Genomic DNA, 16,401 nt, shown 5'->3' with positions numbered 1-16,401 from the left:
GTAGGGGTGGGCGATACCAATCATTTTCTTTCCGATCCGATACCAAGTACTTTCAAGACGACTATCGACAATATCGATACCAATACCGATACTCCAATTAAATATTTTCATGTGAGTGATTTATATTGTTTTTTGATAGACATCATTATTAATATTAAATAAACTGCAATTGACATGATTCTTTTTTTACATTTATTAAAAAATACTGAAAATTATAAATTAAATGAACAGAGATATCACTGTAGGCTAAAAACAAAATATAACAAAAAAAATTAACATGTCTCACAAACCTTTTCTCAATAATTGTCACGTTTCTACATTTCTTTCCTTTATATGTTTTTGAGATGAAACAAAGTGAATGTTGACATTCTCCTCTTCAGCCTGTTTTTCTTTGACTGATCAAAATCTCTTGCTTTTGAAAAAAGTGTGGCGTATTGTTTTTTGACAAACGTCACACGAAGCTTCATCATTCTTAACTGGAGTGTAATAACTCCAGATTATGCTTCTTTTTCTTTCAGTCATGACCGCAGCCACGCACTCGTCTCCCTTTAAAATCCTGCGCTGTGCGTGCTTGCTTGTCTTTGACAGAGTGAGGGAACACTGTCTCGACAAGCGGAGATACAGCGGAAGAAGATGTAGTTCCCACTGCCGTTCCTATTTAAGTAAATTTTAAATAATATACGGCGTACTACTATTATTAAAATATCCCCCCCCCCAAAAAAAAAAAACAGATCGATACTTCCATTTGAGAATCGATCTTTTTGATACCACGCCAGTATCGAAAGTATCGATACTTTAGGATCGATCTGCCCATCCCTAAAACGTAGGAGAAGGAGTGGGAATGATACCATTGAGTTTTTGAGGGAGAGAAGCCAGACTGAGAGGGTTCTAAGGGAAAAGGAATTGGAATAAAAAAAAAATACAAGTCGAAGAGCAAGCAAAAGCAGCACAACAGGCACAAAGGCAGATGAGTGAAATGATGCAACTAATTCAACAACAGCAACAGCAAATGCAGGCAATGCAGACTATGCTACTTCAGCAACAGCAAGGGCAAGCATTACTTAGTCTCATTGAAAGTATGTCAAAGAAATAGTGATTATTTTATTCTTTCAGTCTTTTGCAATTTGAAAAAACATTTATTTATAAAACATTTTAACATATAAATGCTTGTTAATAAAATATAAAATCTGTTAACATAAAATATAACATTTCTAATAAGATTTTGTGCTATGTATATTGTGCGTTTGTGTACTAAACTATATAGTTTATATTTTTGTTAATATTAAAATAATAAAATATGTTATTATAAAATGTCTCATTCTTTTAAAATGTCTCATTCTTTTCTTCATTTATTTATACATATGTAGCACAGTAAAGCTGTGCATGTGTTACCTCATGAAAAATAGTCATGAATGTGTGGAGGATCCAAGTTAAAAAAAACTGCAATGTCTGATTACCAAACAGACAAGTAAGTGCATTTCTTAACAAAGCAGATACAACATACAGTTTTCCAACACTACTCAAACCAATTTTAAAATTCTTTTTGAAGTCCATGAACTTGAAAATAGTTTTCTGTGTCCCCAAACAATCATTCCACAGACACTCTGACTTCACTCATTCTTTTGTTGAATTCCAACATGTCGAAATGGGGCTTGCAGATGCACACGCAGTGGGAATGCTGGGTCGCTGTACACACACATTGGATGACCATCTACAGGCATGGCATGATGTTCCAGCAGTGTCAATAGTCCAGATTCTGCCAGCATTCCTGAGTCATGCTTCTTTATATGCTATATCATTTTTTTATTTTATTTTTTTATCAATTTTAAAGGTAATGACAGACCTACAGGGCCGTACAGATGGGCAATCAAACCAGTAGGAATGGCTACTGCCTGATATTTTAGACTGTGAATTCGTTTGGGACCATTATATAGGATCCTCTGTGTCACACCTGGTCTGGCAATGGGTCGTACAGTGCCATCTATGAATCCAAAGCAGTTGTCAAGAGGGGCTCCTATATGATGGATGCAGTCAGCATATATTTTCAATGCTGCAGGGTTGTATGTTGTCATTCCACTGAGTTATCCTCTGATGATGTGCAGAATATATGTAGTCCAGCACAGAGTTTGTGGCCATGCACAGGACTGGGACTTGTCGTTGACCAAATCTTTGCATCATATCACTGTACCGGCATGGGTATGTCAGCCTTTTAAGCAGCATACACAGGGGGAGGGGGAGGGGGGAGCAATCGAACTCGGATTTCGGTCCAGGCAATCGAATCAAGTGTGAAAGCACCCTTAATTTCCACTTTAGAGACATGTGCCAGGTGTGCTAGTAATAAAATTAGTTGCAGAACAGCTCATCGCACTCAATTTTTAATTTAAGAGTGTGTTCATGACAAATAATATTTAACTAGTTAACGTTACTAATATTTACCATAATTCCGATAGCATGTGAAGTCAGCATAAAAACGCTGAGCTATTGCGCGAGACGCTGCAAAAGACGCAAGACGTGATAGTCTAGCCTGAAAAAATATTTTTAATTAAGAAAGAACATTTATGGGACAAGTCATGTAAAATTTTGTTGAGAATTGAAAAATGTCGTTTAATTTGCGCAGATTTCATAATCCAGAGCAGACGGCGCAAAGCAGGAAAAATGGGTTTCACTGCCCAAGTCTGCAGGGGTTAAATAGGCTAATGGCGATGGCAAGTGGAAGCATTTTACATGGCTTAATTGACTATCTGAACAAAATAACTTTAAAATAACTATGTGCGTAACCCAACTAGCAACAAGCCATAAAGTGCTTAGTGTAGTTAACGATAGCTTAAGTTATGCTTGTAAACATAATCGATAGCTAACAGTAGCATGCCATGAAAAGTAAAAAAATCAGGATTCGGTTGATTTCCTTGACTCTTTTTCATTGATGTGTATTCCAGCTTCAAATATTTTCTGAATTGGTTCATCCGTGGAAAAACTCGACAAAGATAAAACATGATAAAAGACCATTGTAAATTTAAGCTTAACATGACAGAACCTGTCCATTTTAAGTTAAGGGACTCTGTAGGACACTCAGTGGGCTCCTATTCATATGTACCCATCAGGGCCGGATTAACCATATGGGCAACTGGGCAATTGCCCAGGGGCCCAAGACCTCTAAAGGGCCTAGGGTAGCAAGGGCACGGGCAAAATACTGTATCTGGTAATCTCCCGCTTTATATTAAACAAACTGTCAACACGGGCTTTTGCGCTGCACAGAGAGACGCTGCGCTGGCTATGACTTTGAACGTGAGTTGAGAGCGGTTGAAAGTCAGTCTCATGCGGACTGACCAATGAAGAGAGGGCCTCAAGTTAGACCCTCTCCTCATTGGTCAGTCCGCATGAGGTTGGTCAAATGTTACGCCGAGCGGGTTACGTCAGGCGTTGCTACAACAGAAAAAAATCTGACATGGAGAAGCTAAGTGGGAGCGCGAAGCGGAAATTAAAAAAGGAAAAGGACATCAGAAACGCAGAAAATTTAAAGTATATACTTAAAATAGGTAATTTCACTCCTGTTAATGTTGCCGACAGTTCTGTTAAGTCAGCTTCCATCAACGACGAGGACAACTCAGCTAGCCAGGACTTTTCTACACCGCCAGCTTACGTTTACAGCCCGGAGAGCGAAGAGCCAGCAGCAACTTCAAGCAACAACCCAGAGGCAGCGAGTCTGATCGTAGAGGGAAGCGGTGATGGCGGGTCTCCAGTGTCTCCGCCGGCGCCGCCGCCACCTGAGCCGCTAGTCGAGTCTGGGAGCAGCCCCTGCATCTCAACGCCTCTACTCCCTGGGGATCCTGCAGGGAAGAAGCGATTTACCGAGGGCCTGAAGCTTTCCAGAACCGGGCCGTCAAGTATCCTGCATCGGTAAGGGAGTCCGGACTTGGAAGTAGCACTAAAATGTTTAACTGGTTAATTGTGCTGTGATATGTTGTTGTTCTATTTTAAAACAAGTTAAAATGAGCTTAGGATAAAAATGTTTATGAGCAGATAATAGTAATACTGCATTTTATTTATTTATTTTTTCCTTGAGGTGCCAGCTTCATTAAAATGCTGTAAATTGTTGTGGAGGGATAACTGGCAGATTTCAAATTGTATGTGTTGGACTAATAACTTGATTGCCTTGTTGAATTCTGAGGAAACAGGGTCACCCTGTCAGGGTGATTTCTGCTTAAAATGAGCTGAGGACCAAAATGTTTCTTGATGTGTTGTCTGTGGTCTTCTGTTATAGCTCTATCAATTCAATACATTTCTATTGGGAATAAATGTTGTTAAATAAACAATGGTTTGAAAGTGGTTGCTTATTTATTCATTTTTGTGAAAATGGAGGATATTTCCCTCCCTCTCAATGTAGTGGGTCAATTTTACCAGATTATACAGATGCTGATGTGTTTTGTTTTCATAGCATCATATGTGAGTGAATGTCTTTGATAGGGGACATAGTAGTGCATTTGTAGTTCTATGAGTATTTAGATTTTGTAAACCAAAATGCACCTGATGACAGTTAGAATTTGAAGATTTGAGTATATTTACTATTACAGTAATATATTGTGTATATGACCATATTATGGTGATCCTGGGGTCGTGATGATGGGGCCCTTGAATATTGTTGCCCAGGATACAACAAAGTGTTAATCTGGCCCTGGTACCCATTGATAAAGTGCTAAAAAATTACTGTTCTCATGAGGATATTTGGGATCAAATTCTGAATGAGAATAATCCAGACAGACAGCAAATTTTTTAACAGACTACTGTGATTGAGAAATTTTCAAACAACACGTTTTTTAAAGATCACCCAACTGCACTGCAGCTGCATTTCTATGAAGATGAAGATGAATTTGAAGTAGTTAACCCATTGGGGTCAAAAAGAAACAAGCACAAGCTATGCGCATTCTGTTATACTTTAGGCAGTTTGGACAAAAAATATAGATCGCAGCGAGACATATTCATTTAGCGTTGTTGGTGCGTTATTAATATGTTAAACAGTTTGGTTTGGATGTCATCTTAAAACCTTTGCTAAATGATCTTAAAAAACTGGCAATTGATGGTTTTACAGTAATTCACGAGTTCACATATACATATGATTAGATAGAGATAGTAATGCGTATTTGGCGTGGAATTTTGGCCCGAACCCAGAGTACTCCCCCCGGATGTGGTTATGAGAGATGGAATTTAGAAGTGAGGAGATGGGGTGGTGGAGGGATGCTGATAAACTGTCAAACGAACGGAGGTAAGTGTGCCGTATATATACCTCCATTGGTTGATTAGCTGAATGCTTTCCACCTGTGATAATTAGTCTAATAATCTGCACCTGCTTCTCCCGAATTTTGTTAATAAAACATCATTTCACGAGTTCACATATACATATGATTAGATAGAGATAGTAATGCGTATTTGGCGTGCTGTCCAGGGGGAGGGCTCCGAGCTCGGAATTTTGGCCCGAACCCAGAGTACTCCCCCCAAAAGCAAGAGAGCAAAAGGACAGCCGCCAGACTAAAGACCCCAAAAGACGCCGAGAATTGGCGGACTGGCATTTCAAGAAGCCTGGTCGTTTGACCAGGAGGGCCCGTATTGCCACTGACGGGAGCGTATCACTGTACCGGGCGGACGGGCCCTACTAGCCTGACAAACGATGAGTAGCTGAAATTTGGAACGACCGATCGGGAGGGCTCTCGCAACATCTGATAGGAGACCAAGGCTCCAGAAGACCGATGCTTGTTGTATCAGATGTGTAAAGCCCTACCGGCCGGTAAATGAGGAGCAGTATGATTTAAACCGTCCAACTGGGGGGGGTCCGTGTTGCCTCTGACGGGATCGTGCATCGCCAGGTGGACGGGCCCTACCGGCCGATTGACGGGGAGCGCATGATTTGGAGCGCCCGATCGGGAGGGCTCTGGTTACGTCTGACGGGAGACCGAGGCTCACGGCGTTGAACGGGTGAGCCCTACCGACCGAAGTTTCGGACTGACCGACCAATCGAAAAATGTTGGTCGATAGTGTGGTGGACGGAAAGAATGCCCAGCCAGGAGAGCTCTCGCAGCGTCTGATGGGAGACCAAGGCTCCAGGAGACCAATGCTCATGGCATCAGACGGGTAAGCTTCGCTAGCAGACAGGCAGAAAATAAAGTGCAGAGGTTCGATCGGGAGGCTCTCGCGGCGTCCGACGGGAGACCAATGCTCCAGGAGACCAATGCTCGGGGCCTCGGATGGGTAAGCCTCGCCGGACGAGGAGAGAATGAGCACTGACCGGGAGGCTCTCGCGGCATCCGATGGGAGACCAAGGCTCCAGGAGACCAATGCTCATAACATCGGACGGGTAAGCCTCGCTAACAGACAGGCAGAAGTTAAGCAATGAAGATCGACCGGGAGGCTCTCGCTGCGTCCGAAGGGAGACCAAGGCTCCAGGAGACCAATGCTCGTGGTGACAGACGGGTAAGCCTCGCCGGACGAAGAAGGATATCGACAAGGAAGCTGATCGGGAGGGCTCTCGCTGCGTCGGACGGGAGATCAAGACTCACTGTGTCAGACGGGTAAGCCTTGCCCGTCAGAGAAAGGATAAAAGCTGACTGGGAGGGCTCTTGCTGCGACCGATGGGAAATCAATACTCACAGCATCAGACGGGTAAGCCTCGCCAGACAGAGGAAGGGAAGAGTTGGAAACTTAGCAGGAGGGCTCTTGCAGCATCCGATAGGAGATCAAGACTCGCAATATCGGCGTGTCTTTTTTTTTTTATTATATCAACCGATAAGGGTTTGGTGGGCTTTTCTGATATGGAAACGGTTGGTCCTGATGTAGCTATGGAAAGCATCTGAGGACCATCTTCCTAGAGCTTGGATTTGCTGCTGGGAGAGGCCTTGACTTGGGTGTCCGGGCAGGGAGGGATGGAAGGGTTAATCTGTGGGCACGTCATGGTAGAATGTGCCACTGACCTGCATATGGCACACGAAATGTTTCTGCAGCCTAGAAACACCCTGCTGTGGAGATCGGCATCGAGTGCACCCCAGTAAGGGCACTGATTCCACTGGGCGACTCGCACGGCACATTTTGCAGAAAACAGTTTGTGGTAGGTGTAGAAGTGCCCGCCCCCATAGGACAGCGCCAGCTCAGCTATGATTGCCAGATAATCATTTAGTTCGCACCGCCTATGGGGGAAAGCTGAACAGATTATTTCAGTGAAACGGGAAAAAGCAATAGAAAACTCAGAAAAAGAAAGCAGACGAGATGAATGTGGATTTGAGTTTTTTAGGGTGACTCAGAAATCGCCGCAGTCTATTTGACGGTTAGAATCTGGAGCCGGTATTAAAGAGAGAAGAGATGATAAATCTACGTCCGCACCTGCCAGGATCTGCGCTCGGATGTTTTGAGCCACTGGGGGGGGGCTCCGAGGCGACCGCATTCGGTGGGACGGGCATCACTGATGCTGTGAAGAGAGAGTAAGGTGATTTGTTTTGCAGGAGTGGATTGCAAGAAGCAGTGGCTGCAGCTGTGTTTGTCAGCAGCGGTGGCCTCATGCTTAGATCAGCCTCTGGGGCTTGAAAAGGAAGATTGAAAGGAGCCTGGAGGTGAGCTCTAAAATCTTGAGCTGAAGGCGTAGGCGCCCTCGCTTGCGCTGCCTGCCACTGAGAAGGGGCGGGGTTAGAGATGTTCGGAGGGAACTGGTGAAAGCCCTGAGCCTGAGTTGCCTGCATCCTCGCGCTAGTGTCTGCGAAGGGAGCTGGAGGCCACCGATAATAGGTAGGGTTGTGGACAGCGAGAAAAGGCTGAGAAGCTGAGGGAAGGCCTGTTGGCCCGGCCGCATGAGGTGTTGCGGCAAGAGGAGCCGAGTAGAAATGCTGGGCTTCAGCGAGAGGCGGACTAGGTCTTACGGCGGAGGCATCTGGGGCACGGCCCAGGCTCGCCGAATGCCTTTTGTTGCAGCCCGACAGTTGAGTCGAGCTAGATCTTGTGCGGGAGGAAGGAGGAGTTGAGCGAGGCGAACGTTGACCTTTGCGGGCTTTGCTCTGCCTGTTGGCCGTCTTGGGAGCTGGAGTGGACTTCGGAGTGAGGTAGGTTGGCTGTAAACTCACGTATAGATCGTACAGTTCCGCTTTCTTCATTTTCCGCGAGAACTGTACATCTGAATTTGCCAGCGCTTGCCTCAATCCTACTACTGTCCACTTGCCAATAGGTGGAATCGTTGGGACGGCTGAACGATAGGAAGACGCCGGGGAGGTATTTTGAGGTCTCGCCGGTGGAGGCGAGGGCTGAGCCCGGCGTCTAGGCGAGCTTGTAGCTGCACGGGCAGGTGGTCGGCCGCGCCTGGGAGCCTGGGGCTCAGGTGCAGTGTCGGGCAGAGGAGAAGTTGTCGAGGGGTCGGCAGGTGGAGACGCAGGATCCTCGGAAAAGTTAGCTTCGTCGTTAGACGGGGAGACGTTAACTTGAGACATAGTAGCAGAAGGGCGAACCGAAATGCTGATAAACTGTCAAACGAACGGAGGTAAGTGTGCCGTATATATACCTCCATTGGTTGATTAGCTGAATGCTTTCCACCTGTGATAATTAGTCTAATAATCTGCACCTGCTCCTCCCGAATTTTGTTAATAAAACATCATCTGTTGATGAAACTGAACACACATTTTGTGCTGCTCTTGCAACTTTATCTGGTGATAACTTGTCAGCTCACATGATCGGTGGATTTACTATGTCATTTAAGACTGGTAGAATTTGTCGTTATTGCATGGCTTCTTATGGAGATATAAAATACATGTTTGAGGAAGACAGCTTTGTTTTAAGAACATCTGAGGTTCATCTGTGTCATCTTGCCCGCATTCAACAAATTCCTGATGATAAAGTGACTTGTGGTGTGAATGGTCCTTCACCCAGAGTTGCAATATTTTTATGCGACAAAAGCTTTACCACTGGACATAATGCACAATTTGTTAGAGGGTGTAATTCCACTTGTTATGAAGCTAGTTATTGACAAAGCTCATACAGAGAAACATATAACTATAAGAGAAATAAATTAAGAACTACAAAAACTGTGCATTGGTCAAAATGACAAGGTAAACAAACCAGTACAGTTATCAGAAAGACTGCAGCATGTTGGTATTACTGGATCTGCTTCTCAAAAGTGGTGCCTTTTCAGGCTTTTGTAATGGCCCACCATGTGCCACCGGATTGTAAATATTGGCATGTTTTTCTGTTGTGTCGAGAGATTACTGAGATCGTTATGGCTCCAAAAGTGAGGAGAGAGAACCTTTTTTTGTTAAATGTACTTGTTCAAGAGTTCCTGACAGAAATGAAAGATGTGTTTGGGGATGTTATTACTCCAAAGTGTCATTACTTAATTCATTATTCAAAACTGATACAAATGTATGGGCCCCTCCGTTTGCTATGGTGCATGAGATTTGAGGCCAAGCACCGATATTTTAAAATAGTTGCCCATAACTGCAGAAATTTTGTAAACATACCTACAACACTGAGCACCAGACACCAGTTCAGACAGTGCTGGGAGTTTTGTGGGAGTATGCTGGGTGAATTTGAGAAAGTCCTGGTAAAAAGTGTGACCACTCCATTTTTATCTTTACCTGTGGAGCTGCAGAGAGCCCTGATGGTCAGTCACAACCTCTGTGATGTAGATTTAACAGAGAAAGCTATCCAACGTGTGTCTGAAGTAACAGTCAACAATGTGAAGTATGCTGTCAGAGATGTATCTGTCATAGATGTACTGCATTCTGAGTGTATTCCATTGTTTTGGCAAATCAAGTACATCTTTAACATATAGACACCATATGGATCCTTTGTGGAAAAATGTTGATTCCTTTGTCCTATGACCATCACTTTCATGCATGCAATGTCAATGTTGATAAAGATAAGAATGGACTTTACTGAAACCAGGAGATGAAATGGACTTTCAGGCAGATGACACTTACTCAGTTGATGATCGTTTATATGTCAGAGTTAGACATTGTGTTTAAAACACAATGTTGTCACCACAGGTACAAAACTGGTCTCTTAAGGTACAAAACACAAGGGTACAAAAACTGTACCCTTGAGGGTACAGCCCCAGTGACAAGCCATTGTACCCCTAAAGGTACAATTATGTATTTTATTTTCTGAGGGTGCGTTCACACTTGTAGTTCGGTTCGTTTGGTGGATTACACGTGGACCAGATATGGGCCAGATCTGGGCCGTCACTATGTTGCTGTCAGGGCTCTGCTGTTGTAAAGCTTGAATGCGTCAGGATATTTATTAATTTTGCTGCAATTATGTTCATCAAAAAGAAGAAAGTCATATCTAAGATGGCTTGAGGATGAGTAAAGCTTGGGCTAATTATAATTTCAAAGTGAATTTAACTGTATTCAAGCCAACAAAAAAACACAATTACATTTACACAGTACACAAATTAGGGCTGCACGATTAATTGTATTTTAATCACAATAATGATATCTGCTTCTCATGTTTGATTACAAATAATCGTCATGATATTGGCCCGCTCGTTATTTATCCTGAAAACATGTTTTTTACTTTGGGATTTGCGTTATCCTGCATTGTTAACAAGCCTCCATTAGCAGACATGCTTGTGGTTGCCAGAGGCACAGAGCTAAAATCCCACATATAAACTTTTCCCTTAAAAGAATATTCTTTCTTCCCGGTGTTTTACTTAACCTGTGCAGTCTGGCTACTCTGTGCACGCGCTCCCTCTAAATGCGGAAGAAACGCTGATGATCTGAAAACAAACATGTGCGCTGGAGTTTAGCGATCTCCACAGTGAAATCCTGCTTCAATGAAAGTGTTATACAGCCAGTCTTTGTTTCTTCACAAGCCACTCACTATTTCTGTGACTAAATCTGCCATGATCAAACCTTCAGCGAAGAATTTCAACAAAATACTGTTTACAAAATGCACTTTTGCAGGGACATTCTAAAATGCTTAACATGAAACTAAACATCATGATAATCATGATTATCAATTTAACCATTATTGTGCAGCCCTAACGCAAATATTACACAACTACACCATGACAGTCATATCTTTGGCAACACGCAAAACAAAATTAAATACTTACCGTCACATGCACAGCTTAAGGCTGCCTGAGCTGCTGAAGAGAATGTTGTAGCTTATTCTTGGTGATCTGCAACTCTCTGCTGATCTTTTCAAGCGGACCTAACGAACCAGCAGCTCCTTTGCCCTTTTATCAACCGTCAGGGTCTGGGAGTAGACCTCGTGCCGAGGCAGAGCTGTATCCAGACAGGCATACTGCAAATACAAACAAAAATCTTGACATGAATGGACACTTTACAAACATTACTCTTTAAATAAATACCAATAAAACACCTCCAGGACTAATTTACAGATGAGTTGCACCTATACCGATGTAATTTTGACAAAAATCCTAAATAAATATCCTAATTTAGTAGTATTTTAAAATAAATATCAATTAAACACATTAAAGACATAATATTTTCCAAACATGTTGTCAATTTGTGACATATCTGTATTTGAGTGGCATTAGCCACTGAATACTTAAAAGTCCCAAACTACCCATTCTATGAAGGACAAAAAAATAAATCTATTATAGATCACTAAGAATAACACATTAACAGTCCTTTATTTTTTGCATGATTTTGCATAATGCTGCATGCACACTTGTTTGTCAGTGTCACGGTTGTGGATCCGCTGTCTCACTCTGTTGTCTGTGTTTACGTTGTGCTGTCACGTTAATTGTTTCTTGTGGGCGTCGCCGCTGATTGTCTGATCAGCGGCAGCTGTTTCTAATCTCTGCCAGCCTATTTAATGCCTTGTCTTTCGTTTCATGTTTGTCAGATCGTTGTTGGAGTTCCCTGTTTTGTTCCTCGTTCCTCGTGTGTGCATTCGTTGGAGTTCTTCGTATCAGTGTTCCCGGTCTTGTGTTCCTCGTTGGATGTTCATGACAACAGATCACCTGGACTCCTACACGATCACCTCTCACCCGGACTACAGCTCGATTTTCATCATCTCCACGTCACGGCTCATCAAAGTCCCTGTGTCACCGCTCACCTGCTTGTGTTACATGTTTCTCTGACTTTCTGGAGTGAAGCTCAATAAATGAGATTTACCACTTGCTATTGCATCTATCCTTATTTCTCGTGACAGAACGATCTGACCAACATTATGGATGCAGCAAGTTCCGCAGCATTAACGGAGTTCATCAACCACAGCATTGCGCGGATGGATCAACAGCAGGAGAGCATTTCATCTACCGGTCGCGCCGTACAGGCGTTGGTGACACAGGTGTCCGAGCTCTCCCAACAGCTACAAGAACTGCGTAGTCCCGCTGCGCCACCCACGCCGCCCGTTCCTCCCCCACTACCATCGCTGACGGATCAGCCTGAACCACGTCTACCTACACCACAGACTTATGCCGGTGAGCCAAGTTTCTGTCGAGCTTTTCTGAACAAGTGCTCATTATACTTTTCTCTCCAGCCACGCACCTTTGGAGCAGAGGAGGCCAAGGTGGCGTTTGTGCTGACTCTGCTCACCGGACAGGCGGCATTGTGGGGAACGGCGGTGTGGGAGGGTCGCGATCCATGCTGCTCCTCGTTCCTGGCACTCGCCGCCGAGATGAGAAGAGTATTTGACCGTGCGGTCTCTGGAAGAGATGCAGCCCGCAGATTGACGGCGTTGAAGCAAGGAGATCGCACGGTGGCGGATTATTCAATTGAGTTCCGGACTCTGGCGGCGGAGTGCAAGTGGAACGAGGAGGCGCAGTGGGACGTCTTCCTGCATGGGTTGGCCGACCGTGTCCAAAGAGAAATCTACGTTTTGGATTTACCACAGAGTCTTAATGGACTTATTGACCTGGCCCTGCGGGTGGATACCCGTATTAATCAGCTGGAGAATCTCCCTCGACCAGGCCTGGGATTTCGGGGCGCAGAGGCTCGAGGGGTCAACGCAAGGGACACGGTCGGTCCCTCTTTCGATCCTGAACCCATGCAGGTGGGGAGAGCTCGGCTTTCCCAGGAGGAGAGAGAACGGCGGAGATCCCAAGGACTATGCATTTACTGCGGAGGGGCGGGCCATTTCCTTAATGCCTGTCCAGTAAAAGATCGAGCCCGGTAGTACGTTTGAGGCTACTATCGGGTGGGATCTCCGCTGAGAAGTCCTCAACATCCACTCTCCTTCCGGTAAGACTGAGATGGGCCAATCACACACTCACCTGTCAAGCCTTACTGGACTCAGGAGCTGAAGGTAACTTCATTGACACTCATTTTGCACAGAAGTTTCTATTACCCATCATTCCCCTCAACAGACAGATCTCCGTCAACGCTCTCAATGGCCAGAATCTACCGAACATCACTCTCACCACCAACTTTGTCACTCTCGTCACTTCTGGCAATCACTCTGAATCTATTCAGTTCCTTCTCATGGACTCACCTCTGGCTCCCATCGTACTCGGGCACCCCTGGCTCACACAGCACAACCCCAGGGTGGACTGGCGACTTCACACCGTCCTGGAATGGAGCACTCAGTGTCATGAGTCTTGTCTTGTGTCTGCTTGTTCTTCTGTGTCTGTTTCTGTGTTACAGGAGAAGGCAGCGGATCTGTCAAACGTGCCCGCGGAGTATCTAGACCTGAAGGAAGTGTTCAGTAAGTCCCGGGCTGCTTCTCTTCCTCCGCACCGTCCCTATGACTGTGCTATAGATTTAGTTCCCGGTAAGTCTCCGCCTAAAGGCAAGTTGTACTCTTTGTCCGTTCCCGAGAGGGAGGCCATGGAGAAATATATTTCTGATTCTCTAGCAGCTAAGTTCATTCGCCCTTCCTCTTCTCCAGCGGGGGCGGGGTTCTTTTTTGTTGGAAAGAAGGATGGCTCCTTGCGACCTTGCATTGATTACCGAGGGTTGAATAACATCACGGTAAAGAATACCTATCCTTTGCCGTTGATGTCTTCAGCTTTCGAGAGGTTGCAGGGAGCATCCATTTTCACTAAATTGGATTTGAGGAACGCTTATCATTTGGTCCGCATTAGGAAGGGGGATGAGTGGAAGACTGCCTTTAACACCCCTAGGGGCACTTTGAATACTTGGTCATGCCCTTCGGGCTGTCCAACTCCCCGGCGGTCTTCCAGGCACTCGTCAATGACGTGTTGAGAGATATGGTTGACCAGTTCATATATGTCTACCTGGACGACATATTGATTTTCTCCTCATCTCTCCAGGAACATGTTCAACACGTCAGGCGAGTGCTTCAGCGTCTGCTAGAGAATGGGCTTTTTGTCAAGGCAGAGAAATGCGATTTTCATGCACAGTCTGTTTCTTTCCTAGGGTACATCGTCTCGTCTGAGGGAGTTCGCATGGATCCTGACAAGGTTAAGGCTGTGGTGGATTGGCCAAGTCCAGATTCCCGTAAGGCCCTACAGAGGTTTCTGGGATTCGCCAATTTTTACCGGCGGTTTATTCGCAATTTCAGCCAACTAGCCTCGCCTCTGACCGCCTTGACCTCCCCAGAACGACGTTCAGGTGGTCCGATGCAGCTGAGGCTGCATTCGCCAAACTTAAAAGCCGCTTTGTTTCGGCTCCCATCCTCATAGCCCCTGATCCTTCACGTCAGTTCGTGGTGGAGGTCGATGCGTCAGAGGTGGGGGTAGGTGCAGTTCTATCCCAGCGTTCTCCCGCAGACGATAAGGTTCACCCCTGCGCGTTTTTTTCTCATCGTTTATCCCCAGCCGAACGCAATTATGACATTGGTAACAGAGAGTTGCTGGCAGTCAAGTTAGCGTTGGAGGAGTGGCGTCATTGGTTGGAAGGGTCGGGGGTACCTTTCATCGTTTGGACTGATCACAAGAATCTAGAATATATCAGAACGGCTAAAAGACTTAACTCCAGGCAGGCTCGGTGGGCACTTTTTTTCGGACGTTTTGATTTTTCTCTTTCGTACCGCCCGGGTTCTAAGAACATCAAACCCGATTCCCTTTCTCGTATTTTTGATCCTTCCGAACGCCCGGTTACTCCCGAGTGTATTCTTCCCGAGACATTAGTGGTCTCCACTCTGACATGGGAGGTCGAATCGAAGGTCAAGTCGGCCTTAGAAGGGGTAACGCCTCCGCCCGGGTGCCCACCGAATCGATTGTTTGTGCCGGAGAGGTTAAGGTCCAATGTCATCAAGTGGGGTCATTGTTCCAACGTGGCCTGTCATCCAGGGGTTAATCGCACCAGTTTTTGGTCAAACAACGATTCTGGTGGCCTGCCATGGCTCGTGACATTCGCAGTTTTGTTTTGGCTTGCTCGGTTTGTGCCACTGGTAAGACTTCCAATCGACCCCCAGATGGGTTACTCCAACCGCTGTCTGTCCCTTCGAGACCCTGGTCCCACATCGCGCTAGATTTCGTCACCGCCCTCCCACCCTCCCAGGGTAACACGGTTGTTTTGACCGTAGTGGACCGGTTCTCGAAGGCGGCTCATTTTATTCCTTTGCCTAAATTACCCTCTGCTAAGGAGACAGCGGTAACTGTCGTGGACCACGTCTTTTCGGTTACATGGCCTCCCGGTGGACGTGGTTTCCGACAGGGGGCCCCAATTTGTGTCCAAATTTTGGCGAGAGTTTTGTAAGTTGCTGGGGGCGACCGTTAGTCTTTCGTCTGGGTTCCATCCCCAGAGCAATGGTCAAACCGAGAGAGCCAACCAGGATTTGGAAAGAATGTTGCGATGTGTGTGGTTTCCAATAATCCTTGCTCCTGGAGCCAGCAACTCTCTATGATTGAGTACGCACATAATTCGTTACCAGTGTCTTCCACGGGCCTCTCACCGTTCGAATGTAGTTTAGGGTACCAGCCACCTATCTTTCCCAGTCTGGAATCCGAAGTTGCGGTCCCCTCCGCTCACGCCTTCATCCAGAGGTGTCACCGCACTTGGACTAGAGCCCGCGAGACTCTTCTCCAAGTGGGGGCGCGCACCAAGGCTAAGACTGATCGCCACCGGTCGAAGCCTCCCGTATACGTCGTAGGTCAAAAAGTGTGGCTTTCTACTAAGAACATTCCTCTCCGTTCCGTTTCCAATAAGCTTGCTCCTAAATTCATAGGCCCGTTCCCTGTCACCAAGATCATTAGTCCGGTGGCAGTCCGACTCAAACTTCCTCCAGCGTACAGGAGAATTCATCCCGCCTTCCATGTGTCTAAAATCAAGCCTGTGTTTCATTCACACATTAATCCGCCTACCCCGGTTCCTCCACCGCCGCGTCTCGTAGACGGGGAGCCCACTTATTCGGTTAACCGCATTCTGGACTCGAGAAGGAGGGGACGCGGATTTCAGTACTTGGTGGACTGGGAGGGTTACGGTCCAGAGGAGAGAAGTTGGGTTCCTGCCAGGGACATCCTGGATCACTCCCTTATCGATGATTACAATCGACAGGTAGGTG

General features: G+C 45.6%; 1 pseudogene; it reads left to right on the top strand.

The window, feature by feature from the left end:
* LOC137007702 (uncharacterized) overlaps nt 1-16,401 on the top strand; it is a 1,237,067-nt pseudogene that overhangs the window by 237,645 nt on the left and 983,021 nt on the right.

This window comes from Chanodichthys erythropterus, chromosome 3, assembly GCF_024489055.1.
Source record: "Chanodichthys erythropterus isolate Z2021 chromosome 3, ASM2448905v1, whole genome shotgun sequence".
NCBI classification, from domain to species: domain Eukaryota; kingdom Metazoa; phylum Chordata; class Actinopteri; order Cypriniformes; family Xenocyprididae; genus Chanodichthys; species Chanodichthys erythropterus.
Note: the sequence above shows the minus strand (reverse complement) of the source record. Positions and strands in the feature narration are given on the sequence as shown.